The 10,281-nt window shown below is 42.7% G+C and overlaps 1 non-coding gene across 1 annotated transcript; it reads right to left on the bottom strand.

Annotated features, from left to right (window-relative positions):
- Positions 1-5,050: 5,050 nt before the first annotated feature.
- Positions 5,051-5,157, bottom strand: LOC122113121. The gene has a single exon (XR_006148383.1). It is a non-coding gene; the product is annotated as a U6 spliceosomal RNA (small nuclear RNA).
- Between the last annotated feature and the right edge of the window lie 5,124 nt (positions 5,158-10,281).

Below are 10,281 nucleotides of genomic sequence, written 5' to 3' on the forward strand. Positions count from 1 at the left end.
TTAATTAACAACAATGCAGCATGCACTTAACATTCTCCTGCTCCCCTGTGCCTGGAGAGCTTGAAGAGCTACACTTTAATCTGCACCCAGCCAAGAGCCACCAGGGGTGACTTCAGCCAACGAGATGGTTTTACAGCATACATTTCATGTTGCTTTTCCTAGAAGAAAGCCAGTCCTTGAGTAATTAAGTGATTGCATCTTTCATAGTAGTTGAGATGGAGGACCCTTGGGTGTGTCTTGTTTCAGTTTCTTTTGTTTTTCCTTAGTAAACTAATATCAAGCACTGGTATTTACCTAGCCCTTCCCTTATAATAAAGCTAGCACTTAAATGTTGCTTAATTCATCAGGAACTGCTCCAAGTATCTCTCTGTGTGTGGAGGAGTAGTTTTGTTCACATTTACTTATTGGTACTCACAATACCCACTGAGTGGGAATTATTATTATGCCAACTTTGTGGAGGGGAAAATAAAGGTTCAGAGGTATCACACAGCTAGAAAATAACAAAACCTTGCTCTGAACACAAAAGATTATCTCAGAACCCATGTCCTAGCCACTAACTACATCTGTAGCCTTCCATATGTGCATTTGAGCTTGGATTTTTACAGTCTACATGTGTTTCGTTTACAGTTAATGTATTTAATTGCATACATTTGAATTATAAATTGAAGTCGTTTTTATATTCGTATACATGGTGAGGCGATTGTCGCAGGCGATCAAATAGAACATTTCCCTATGCCTTTTCCGTGCCTCCCTTGGGCTGACAAGGACAATAGACAATCAGCACAAAGATAAATACCAGACTCTTATCTAGAATTACACAGCAAAAGGCTGAAAGTGGAGGTATCGCTCAAGTACAAGCCATGCACAAAAAAGCCAAGTGAGACTTCAAGGCACTAAGTTCAATCCTAATATCAGAAGAAAAAGAAGAAGGAAGAAGGAAGAGGAAAGGAGAGGAACAGGAGAGGAGGAGGAGGAAGAGGAGGAGAAAGAAGAAGAGTAAGAGGAGGAGGAAGGAGAAGAAAAAGAAGAAGGAGGAGGAGGAGCAAGAAGGATCGAGGAGAAAGAGGAAGGAGGAGAAGGAGGAGGAGGAGGAAAAGGAGGAGGAAGAAGGAGAAGAAGAGGAGGAGGAGGAGGAGGAGGAAAGAAGAAGAAGGAGGAGGAGGAGGAGGAGGAGGAGGAAGAGGAGGAGGAGGAGGAGGAGGAGGAGGAGGAGGAGGAGGAGGAGGAGGAGGAGGAGGAGGAGGAGGAGGAGGAGGAGGAGAAGAAGAAGAAGAAGAAGAAGAAGAAGAAGAAGAAGAAGAAGAAGAAGAAGAAGAAGAAGAAGAAGAAGGAGAAGAAGAAGAAGAAGAAGAAGAGGAAGAAGATGAGGAAGACGACGACGACGACGACGACGACGTCCTCCTCCTCAGGAAATCATCCCCCAAAGCAGCTTTGGTTGGACAATGTTCCTACATAAGAAAAGTATTGCAAAATAAGTGGGTTGTGATGAGCACAGTGCTTTCTCAAAAATACTGGATCTCTGAAGGGTTCTTCCTTTCACGCGAAGCCCTGTGGGCCTGCCTGGGCTCTTGACTCTCCCTCAATATACAGTAGAGGTTAGAAATCTAGAATTTGGGCTCTGATTAGATTGCAGGCTCAGCATCAGCTCTGCCGTTTCTGCCTGTGTGATGGTCTTTCAGGATCTATTTAACCTATCAAATGGAAGAGTAGTTGGATCTAATTTATATCCTGACTGATGACATAAATAAATGAGACCATGTGTGGAAGGAGCAGAGGTGTAAAAGGTTTGATACATTGTGTTTATAAACTGTAGTTATTTGTAAAGACCCCTTGTGTTCTTTGCCAGGTTCTACCTTCCACCAAGCCTCTGCTGCTTCCTCTGAAACGCTCTGCCCCTGACAGCCCCATGGCTCATTCCTGTCTAGTCTGGACTCTGTTCAGTGGTTCTCTTTAGGAGACCACATGACCATGTATCCAGAGCAGCAACCATCCTCCTAACTGGCCTCTGTCCTAGCCAGACTATATTGCATGTGTTTATTTTCTGCCTCCTTTAGGAGAACACTAGTCTCAAGATGACAGGAATCATGTGTGCCGATACTAGATTCTCAGTGTTTCACACAATGCCTGGCTTATGGGAGGCCTTGTAAATAGGTACCATCTCTTCTGCATAGACTGAGATTCAACCCATGGTGAGCTGAAAACTGTTTTCTGATCACACTGGGACAAGCCTTGGGTTCCAGAGCCACTGGTGTAGAGGATGAAAAAAGCATGACTCACTGAGGCATAGAATTGTGCTCAGTGAGCATTGCAGCCCAGAAGCACAAAACAATCCCTGTGCTGTGCTGCAGGGGATCTAAAATGGCTCTATGGTTTTCTTTGCTAGGAAAGTTATAGCCTGGAGTGACAAGCAGAGCTGCCCACCCTGGCATGCTGTCCAACCTCTGCCTCCCTCTCTCCCTCTAGGATTCTTTGGCCATGCATTTTTCTCAAGGACAAAAGGAATATTTCCCAACTAACCAAGGCAATGGATAGCTTACTGCTATTATTTATTTGTTTGTTTGTTTGTTTGTTTGTTTTTGTCAGTCATGGGGCTTGAATCTGGGCCTGGGCATTGTCCCTCAGCTCTTCAGCTCAAGGCAAGTGCTCTACCACTTGAGCCACAGCACCACTTCCGGTTTTCTGTTGGTTTATTGGAGATGAGTCTCACGGACTTTCCTGCCTGGGCTGGCTTTGAACCGTGATCCTCAGATCTCAACCTCCTAAGTAGCTAGGATTACAGGTGTAAGCCACCAGTGTCCAGCTGGGAATTCTTTTTTAATAATTTTTTAATGATCCTAGCTTGGGTCATGATATTCATTAAGTAAAAACAAGAGGTTTTGCTATGGGCTCTTCCTGGCCTCCGTGGAAGCAACTTGTGATTTGTATGTCATAGTCTCATAGATAGTACCTAGTAAACAGAGATAGCAGCTCTGTGGACAATTGGTAGCCTTTTTACAATAGTAGCCTGGTGAAGGCCAGAACAACTGAAAACTAACATCCTAGCCCTGTCTTGCCAAAGCTCCTGGACTCACTCCCTCTGAGAGTATCCATTTGGCAGATGAATTTGAGTGTGAACTGATTTGATCTGTACATTAATGAACCTCTACCACAAGTGCAGATTGCTTTAGAGTTGATCCTAAAGGGTGTGGAGTTTCTTCCAAATGCAAGGTTTGCAAATTCACAGCACTTTCAGAGATTGTAATAAGTATATGTGCAACTTCCAAAGCCTGCACAGAGTAGAGGAATCTAGCAAGAGGTAAAACTGAATGAACTAGAACAACAATGGCCCATAGGAAAACATATACCATGAATTCTACATGATCCAGAAATTGCAGTAACTTGTGTTAGGATTTCACTTCCCTGTCTCTGTGATGAGCAGTGAAAGCTGCAAGATAAAGAGGAAGCTACCTTTGATTTTTAGCTGGGAGTTGCTGTCTCTGAGGGAAACCTTATTTCCATACTCATATCCATGAACTATATGATAATTATGACAATAACTCTTCTGAATATGGTCCATGAATGAATGCAGTAATAACTCTGACTCATGGCGTGGGTGTTAGGAGAACTCCACTTGCCACACTGATGTTGTGGCAGGCCTAGACATGGGCAGCAGAGTGGCTTCCATTTCAATTCCACTTAAGTGGAAGTTGCAAGTCCTTGGACTTACTAGAAAGGTCTTACTGAATTTCCTGGGCAATGTTCACATCTCTAGTAATAGAGAGATTGTCCTTCTTTTTTTGTGTATGCCAGTCCTGGACTCAAGGCCTGGGCTCTACCACTTGAGCCACAGATCCCCTTTTGGCTCTTTTAGTGGCTTATTGGAGACAAGAGTCTCACAACTTTCCTGCCCAGACTGGCTTCAAACTGTGATCCTCAGATCTCAGCCTCCTGAGTAGTTAGAATTACAGGCATGAGCCATCAGCATCCAGGTCTATTTTTCTCTTTTGTTGCTTTTTATCTCCTTGGATTTGGAGTGTCCCCCCCCTCTCTCTCCCTCTTCCTCTATGTCTCTCTCTGTCTCTCTGTCTCTGTCTCTCTCTCACTCTGTGTGTGTGTGTGTGTGTGAGAGAGAGAGAGAGAGAGAGAGAGAGAGAGTCCTGGGGCTTGAACTTAGGACTAGGTACTGTCTCTGAGCTTTTTCTTTTTAATAAGTTTTTTATTGTGAAAATACTATACAGAGGGATTACAATTACATGAGCAAGGTAATGAGTACATTTCTTATCAAGCATTGTTGCCTCCTCCTTTGATTTTTCCCCTACCATCCCTTCCCTCCCACCTCTACAACTACACTCCCTACCCCCCACCTCCCCCACCTAAATTGTAAAGTTTGTTTTTCAACATAGTGTCTGTACAATGGGTCAATCTGTATCCCTATTTAAACATTTTGTTTTTCCCTTCCCTCTGAGCTTTTTAAAAAAAAATTTTATTGTAAAGATACTATATGAGTAAGGGAATGAGTACATTTCCTATCGAGCATGTTACCCCCTTTTTCCCCCCTACTATCCCTTCCCTCCCCACTTCACCAAAACCTCCCTCCTCCCCCTGCCCCCCCACCAAATTGTAAAGTTCATTTTCAACATAGTATCTTGTACACCTCATTGTTGAAATGGGTCAACCTGTATCCTTGTTATTTCCCTTCCCCTCCCCAAATTAGAAAAATGTATATGCAAGATGCAGGACACTGAAATCAAATACAGTGACAACAGGGTTTATACCATGGGGGAAGGACATACAAAAGAAACAAAAAAAATCACATAGTACATTATATATACATTAAAAACAACAGTGACAAAGAAAAAGCCTCTTATGTCCCTATCTTGTGGTTCATTTCTCTTAGCATCATCTTATATGGTCATATGCACATAGCTTTTGACCTTTTCTGCTTGCCTGGTACGATTATCTTAGACATATACTAGTTATTGCAAATAAGGAAAACCATAGGACCTATGTTTCTTTGGGTCTGGCTTACTTCACTTAATGTAATTTTTTCCAAGTCTTTCCATTTTCTAACAAAAATATGGAACACTTCATGAATTTACATGTCATCCTTGCACAAGTGCCATGCTAATCTTCTCTGTATTGTACCAATTTTAGTGTATATGCTGCTGAAGCAAGCACTCTCTGAGCTTTTCTGCTTAAGACTAGCACACTACCTCTTGAACCACAGCTCCTCTTCTGGCTTTTTGATGGTTAATTGGAGATAAGAATCTCATTGACTTTCCTGCCCAGGTTAGCTTTAGACTATGATCCTCAGATCTTAGCCTCCTGAGTAGCTAGAATTATAGATGTGAGCCACCAGTCTCTGACTCTTTTATCACTTGTATTGACTTTTATTCCCCCAAAATTTGAAGTGTTTTGGAGGGCAGGATAGAGGGGTCCTTGGGATTTGAACTCAGAACCTAGGTACTGTTCCTGAGCTTTTGTGCTCAAGGCTAGCACTCTACCACTTGAGTCACAGCTCCTCTTCTGGCCTTTTGGTAACTAATTGGAGATAAAAGTTCTCACAAATTTTCCTGCCTGGGCTGGCTTTGAACTGAGATCCTCAGATCTCAGCATCCTAAATAGCTAGGATTACAGATGTGAGTCATTGGTGCTCAGCTTTAAGGTATTTCTAAAATGTAACTTTTATTGAAGAAAACCTCTATTGGTTTCCTGGTTGGGATTGTCCTGGAGAAAATGGCCTCTGTCCAGGGACATATGGATAGACAAAGCCCCCACCGTGAAGCATTAAGTTCTGACAATATGTTGTCCTCCTTATCTCCCGGGAACTTGCAAAGCTCAACCCATCTGCAGATGCTTGTCTCTCCTGGACTGGGAAGACAGTGATCTTAGGACCAGCTAGCAGCAGATATGAGTATGTGTAAGATCTCTGTGTTTCAACTTTCACCCCAACTCTATGCCAATGTTTAGAGGCTTCTCTGTCCCACACCTCAAGTGTCTCAATGGAGGAAATGTCTCAGCCTTCCATTGTATCCCCCGCTGAGCCTAATTCTTGCTAGTTACCTAGCACTAGAATCATTTTACACTTTAATTCACTTCTGAAGTCTCTCTGAGAATCTGTGGGAGACCCTGAGTCTGGAAAGATGCCTGGAAGATAGCAGATACTAAATAAATGCTTGTTGAATTCATGTCAGAATTTCTTCTTCCTGATGGTAGCATTGAGTATATTTATAGTATGAAAGAGCTTGTGCCTGAAAGAAGAGAGAGAAGTCAGAGAAATCCACAGTGGGTCTGACTGTGACTTGTAGATAGATGGGTAATAAACCCATAGAATGTCTACCAATTCAAGTTTGTCTCCTAATATCACGGCCAGCTAAACCAAGAGACAAGATATTGAGACAAGGAGTCTGACCATATTAAAGACAAAAAACAAGCTGACTAAAAAGAAAAGACTATATCTTGCATGAACCTTCTAACATGAACCTTCAGAAAACTCATTTAGTGAATGATAGGTGTTCACAGACTGGTGGGTACATCTCCCAGTGGGTGAAGGATTCATGTATGTGGCCAGATGGTAGATATTTGATCTAATTGCCTAGTCACAAGATGTTATAAGTTCTATAAATCTCAATAAAATTGATTTTCTTTTGTTTTCTGATTAGATTATCTAAGGGCATTTTCTGACATATTTTACAATGGACACACTGCCCGGAGAAGAAAGACAGGGTCAGTTGAAGTTGACTACGAAATCCTTAATCCTAGACTTCAATGGCATCTTAAGTTAGGGAGCTTTACAAAAATCAGTCAAAGGCAAGCTGGTTATAAACCAGCAGATGTTGGAGGTGAAGTTTCTGTTTCCTGGAAAGACTTGGAAAAAATTATATTAAGTGAAGCAAGCCAGACTCAAAGAAACATAGGTCCCATGGTTTCCCTTATCTGCGATAACTAATATATGTCTAGGACAAGCAGAAGAAGTCAAAAGCTATGTACATATGACCATATAAGCTGATGCTAAGCAAAATGAGCCCCAAGATAGGGACACAAGAGGTTTTTATCTTTGTTGCTGTTCTTTTTAATGCACTTATAATGTACTATATAATTTTGTTTGTTTGTTTCTGTGCTCTTCCCCCATTGTACAACCCCTGTTGTCACTGTATTTGATTCTGGTGTCTTGCATCTTGTCTACACATTTTTCTAATTTGGGAAGGGGAAAGGAAATAACAAAATGCTGAAGTAAGGACTCAGGATGACCCATTGTAATAATGAGATGTACAAGACAATTTGTTCAAAATAAACTTTACAACTTTGGGGGGGGGGGAAGGTGGGGAGAGAAGGGATGGTAGGAGAAAAACAAAGGAGGTTGTAACAGTGCTCCATAGGAAATGGACTCATTACCTTGCTCCTGTAACTGTAAACGCTCTGTACAGCATCTTTACAATAAAAATATCTATATATATTAAGAGGAAAAAAAGTTTCTGTTTCAAAGAAAGCAAGCAAGAGAAGATGAGATGAGGTATTCATTGTTCAAACCAAGCTGAATGCCTCCCCTCCCCTCCCCTCCCCTCACCTCCTCAGCCCCCCCCACACACACTCCCCCCCACCCCCACTCTAGCCATGCTTGCCCTTTGGAGTACAGAAGGTGATTTTTGTAAGGATTCCTGAATGCTTGTTGAATTCATCAACCAAACATGATTTAAGTCATAAACCTTTGGCAACAATCACGATGTGTAAATATACCAACACAGGTTTTGCCAACTTTTACCCTTCATGGGTTTCCAGATTAGAGGAATGTGTGGTGCTGGTGATGAAGAAAGGAATAGCTGTATAGTAGAGGAGAAGCGTGAGTAATAACTGGGTTCCTTTTATTATCAGAGGATGTCATGTGCTAGTGTCAAGACCTGTGAAGAGTGTTCTTCCAGATCAGTCAGGTGAAAGCTTGTACCTTAACCAGGTATACCTCGGGGCTGAGAGGTGCTACCATAGAAAAGATGAGAAAGTCTTTACCCAAGGGACTTACTAGAAGGCAAATTGCTAAAAATAAATAAGTAAATAAAAATCCTGGGAAAACAACATAAAACAATGAGAGGTATTTTATTTGTTTATTTCTTGAATTGGACAGTACTGGGATTGAATTCAAGGCCTTGTGCTCTTAGTGTTTTTTGCTCAAAACTGGTGCTCTACCACTTGAGTCACACCTCCAGTTCTGGCTTTTTGCTGGTTAATTGGAGATAACAATCTCTTGGGTTTGATTTCTGGTGCAGGGTGCGCTTTCAGCATGGGGGCGGGTGGGTATTCAGCTCCAGACCTCCTCCTTGACTGCCTGTTAGCCTTTTGGCCCTCACTTATCCCCAAGCAGCCCACCCCAGAGACAAGCATGTGCTGTGTGTGTGTGTGTGGCAGTCAGTTAAATGCAGGTGTGTTTGAGGTGAAAGTGCTGGGGATGATCCCTCAGCATCTAGAGCCAGGCCAGTCCCTCCTCTGGAGGCGCATAGCCAGAGGGCTTGAGGAAATGCCGCACAGACTCACGACAATGTGTGCCTGTGATTTAGGCAACATGGATGCTTTTGCAAAGGGTAGATATAGTTCCTTACAAACAGTAGGGGATTCAGACTCCAGGCCGTCCCCACCCAGGCAGCCTTCTCTAGGATCCGATGAGAGAATGCTCAAGCATATGCTCAAGGTGGCCATGCTGCCTCCCAAGTGGAGAGAAAAATGATGGCCCCACAACAAGGCTGTGTGAACATGAAGCCCAGGCATCTGCTTGGGGCAGAAGCTTCAGGGTGCCAGTGAGAAAGTGTCAGGGCCCTCTGTGCGCAGCCAGGGGAAGCTGATGGGCTGGGCCCTCGTGCCAGCCAGGGAGCACAGCGTGTTCCTTCACAGTACAGTGCGTCCATCTGGGCAGGGAGCCCCTACAGCCGGTGAATGTGCCTTTGCCATCAAAGGCCATGAGCCATCATTGTTCATTCAATGCCCCCCTGCCCCCCACTCCGTGACTCTGAGAAGGCTGGTCTCATTTTCCCACTATCGTTCCTTCCCTCCACCTTCCACCTGATCCCACCTGTCAGCTCTACAAGCTTTTTGGCATATCGTCATTGTCTGAAAACATATTTGAAGCATCCTATTGCCATCGTACTGAATAGAGTGGGAGGCAGCCAAATGCTCTGCTCTACTTTTAGGCATTTCCATCTTTCCCATTTTGTAGTACTACAATAGGTACTTGCCCCTGCCCGTGGCAGACATGATTAATCAATCACCCTCCCACACACCTTACAACTTGGTCTCAAAGACCTTAACATGGAGCTCCTAAAAGCCACTTCTCACTGATCTGAGGAGCATACAAAATGAAAGCTATTTGCCATCACTACCTAAAACAATATATCACTTTACACCAAAAGCAGGCCAGATTGACAGATGATAGACAGATACTGCCATACATACATACATACATACAAGATATATATATATATATATATATATATATATATATATATATATAATAGATAGGTAGATAATAGATAGGTAGATAATAGATAGATAGATAGATAGATAGATAGATAGATAGATAGATAGATAGATAGATAGACTAGAAACCAACAAGGCAATAAACCTGAAAGAACAACCTAGTTCTTTACTAAGCTAAGCTAAGGTGGCCTTTATTGATCATTTTACCTGAGTAGATCTAAAGTTAGAGAGACTGAAACATACTACAAATAAAAAAAAGTCCTCTTTCTTGTGTATACAGACTTCAAGGACTGAAGGAATCCAAGTCTTGATCTACAAGTCACAGAGAAAGAAAGGGGGGCTTCTGTGGCTGTGACTTCTTGCACCCACTCCCCTATTTAATAATAGCCAGATAAAATAAGAATCCAGGTTTTCTGGGCCCCAATGGGTGATCCCCCCATCACTAACTCTTGTTGTCTGGTTTGGCAAGGGAAAAAAAATCAACCACAGTGGCATTTAGAACACAGACAATTAATGGATTTCAATAATGTCTGTGGTGAAAATTAATGAACCAATGATCCTCATTGAGACCATAAAGCAAATTCCCACAAGCACTTGCAGGACGAACAAAGGAGTCAGAGCATGTCTGTTTATTATCCCAGCATTCCCTATGGAGATGTCTGGAAAGTAGCCTGATCTATGTTAAAAGCTCTGTTTTCTTGCCTGTACAATGGGCACCAATAATATTGGCAATGCTTACATCAATGGATACAGAATCCAAATACTAAAGGCATGGAGCTTCTGGATCCAGGCCGACAGCAGTCCCAGAATAGGGTGATGAGCAGTAGCATCAGCTCACCA

The sequence above is a fragment of the Dipodomys spectabilis genome, unplaced genomic scaffold (assembly GCF_019054845.1).
Source record: "Dipodomys spectabilis isolate Male_0828 unplaced genomic scaffold, ASM1905484v1 ptg000002l, whole genome shotgun sequence".
Classification (NCBI taxonomy): domain Eukaryota; kingdom Metazoa; phylum Chordata; class Mammalia; order Rodentia; family Heteromyidae; genus Dipodomys; species Dipodomys spectabilis.